The following is a 2,773-nucleotide window of genomic DNA, read 5'->3' as shown; positions in this document are numbered from 1 at the left end:
CAAACTATTTTTATATCAAACATGCTTATGAACTCACCAACATTATATATGTTGACCGTTTTCAAAATAACTTGTATTCTTAGGTAACCATTAGAATGAATAATTATCAAGTGTGTTTTCGAAATTTCTTTTGTGAGATGTCAGTCCTCAAACCATTTATGCTATGGATATGTAATATTCAAACAATGTATTTGATGTGAAAAATGATAGTTGTACTATGTAATGTTGGTGATGTATATGTTTTTTTCATGTATATTCATTGTGATGATATTTCAATTTAAGTCACACGAACCCCTGGACGTTTCCGCCGTCTGGTTCGGGGGTGTGACATATCATCCAAACGGATGGTCATTTGAATAGGGTTAAGTTTGGGAGATTTAACTTTTTGAAAAAAGAGTATGGCATAACATTTGTACTAGCCCCCGAATCAGCAAATGCACAAGTGGTAATAAAGTCTCCAAATTGGTAAGGTATAGTGATGCTCCCCGGATCACTCATCTTTTCTGGAAGCTCGTTCAAGATTATTCCAGCTACTTCAGCCATATTTCTTCTGTTCGTAAGGAGACCCTTGAGCAAGTTCGCATATTTTGGCGTTTGTAAGATTGTTCCGATAAACGGGATATTCAATTGAAGCACCCTAAGATGCTCTATTATCTTCATAAAATCTTGGCTTTGTTTATCTTGTATGGATTGGTTTGGAAATGGCAAGGGAGGTCGATAAGGTTTAACAAAAGAAACATTTTTCTAATTAGGCCTGGGACTCGTCGAGTCCATCTCCTCGACTTGGCAAGCCGAGTAGGGTTTTCTCGATTTCTGGTATTTGCCTCTTTCTTTTGCACCATTTTGGGATCCTTTTGGATAGGGGTCAGAAGAATGAAAATCTTCTCAAAATTAGTTTTCATTGCATTCACATGTGCCATTCTTGGATTCTTTTTGGTATTGCTAGGAAGTTCACCCGATCATATCTCGCTTATTTGTAATGCAAGTTGACCTAGCTATTTTTCAATGTTGAGAATGGAAGCTTGCTGATTCCTAAGTAATGCTGCTTGGTCTTTCATCATGATTTGGTGCTCTTTCATTAAGTTTTGTTGCTCTTTTATTGCAGCATCACTATCGTTGTGTCTTTTCTTAGATGTAGCTGCAGATTTCATAAGCATTTCTTCAATGTTCGACTTCTTCTCTTGCACAAGCTCCTCTTTTTGATAAAAAAAACCCTTGATTTTTGCTTGTATTTTTCCTCCTTTGCCTTCTTGTACTCATCATATGGTACCATGCTTTCTTGGGTTTTCACCAATCTTCATCATATCTATCACCGCTTGAATAACATACTTGAGCTCTCTGGTTCCCGTTCTCATAAAGATTACAATCTTTAGTAAGATGAGGCCCGCCACAATTTTCACATCCCACACGGATGAAGTGGATGGTTCAATCCATCTTTGTCATTCTTTGATCCATACTTTCTAATTTTTCCATCGTTGCTGCCATGCTATTAGTAACTGAGTTCACCACACCTTTGGTTGGGTCATTCCTTGGGTTATGATATTCTCTAGAGTGCTTAGAAAGTTCTTCAATTAGCTCCTTTATCATCGGGGGTGCTTTCTTTGTGAGTGGTCCTTGCGAATTAAGGAGCTGCCTAGTTGTCACATTCACTCCATCATAGAAAATGGAGACTTCTTGTTCATTGTTTAGATCATGGTGTGGGCAGTTCCTTAGTAAGCCTTTCTATCTCTCCCATGCCTCATAAAGTGACTCTCCAGCTTGTTTCTCAAAATTAGCTATGACTTTCTTTAATTTTTCTATTTTTGAGGGAGGGAAAAATTAATCAATAAATTCCTCACGCATCTTAGCCCAAGTGGTGACAGATCCTGGAGGGAGTGATTTCAGTCAATCTTTTGCGGCTCCCTTAAATGTGACTAGTAGCATACGAAGTAAAACAATGTCGTGAGGTACATTAGGAACATTGAAGTAGTCGGCTACGTCTTTGACCTCGTCTAGATGCTTGTATGCGTCTTCGTGATCTTTTCTTAGAATGGGATTTCCTTAAGTTGGGCTAGTATGTGGCCCTTAAGCTCAAAGATAGTAGTTACAGATGAGTCCGGGGCTGGTATCATCATGCATCCTTTTCTTCCATTCACCCATGGGAACTTCATCGATGTTAGCCATGGTGTTATCGGGTTCGCCTTCTAAGTCGCTTCATTCTTCGTATTCGGAATCGTATTTAGTTTCTTTTGAAAATGGATTTTCTTCAAAATTCTCAAGCCTTCTTCCTTCGCTCTTTTGACTGCTATACTTACCCACTTTCTTGCTTTTCTTTTTCCCAAAGACTGATTTAAGGTCTTTGAAAAGTGATTTCTTTGGCAGGTTAGTGTCTTCAACGACTTTATCCTTGTTCTTCCTAAGAGCAGGTTCTTGGTCTTCGAATGGAGGAACCAAAGGTGTATATAAACCTCGGGTCATATAATACCTGTAAGAAAACAAGAAACATGCGTAAAAAGAACAAAATTGAAATAAAAAGCAAAACAGAAAATTCGCCTTGGACTCGTCGAGTAGCTGCGACTGGACTCGGCGAGTTCAATGGTAAAACATAAAAAAATTAAAAGAAAACTCATATAAGGAAAAACTAAAACTTAAACTAATAAAATATTAACTTTTGCAAGATAATTCTTACACCAGGATCGATAACACTAGCAATTAAAATTAATTTTAGAACAAGTCCCCGACAACGGAGCCAAAAACTTGATGTGTGTGAAACAAACTAGTTTTAGTCCTACTA

The 2,773-nt window shown here is 37.8% G+C and overlaps 1 non-coding gene across 1 annotated transcript; it reads left to right on the top strand.

Moving 5' to 3' along the window:
• Positions 1-1,687: 1,687 nt before the first annotated feature.
• On the top strand, positions 1,688-1,794 carry LOC144999177 (small nucleolar RNA R71). Its single transcript, XR_013660698.1, has one exon. It is a non-coding gene; the product is annotated as a small nucleolar RNA R71 (small nucleolar RNA).
• The last annotated feature ends 979 nt before the right edge of the window (positions 1,795-2,773 follow it).

The sequence above is a fragment of the Lactuca saligna genome, chromosome 5 (genome assembly GCF_052625555.1).
Source record: "Lactuca saligna cultivar CGN05327 chromosome 5, ASM5262555v1, whole genome shotgun sequence".
Lineage (NCBI taxonomy): Eukaryota > Viridiplantae > Streptophyta > Magnoliopsida > Asterales > Asteraceae > Lactuca > Lactuca saligna.
The sequence above is the reverse complement of the archived record's forward strand: the minus strand, read 5'-3'. Positions and strand labels throughout refer to the sequence as shown.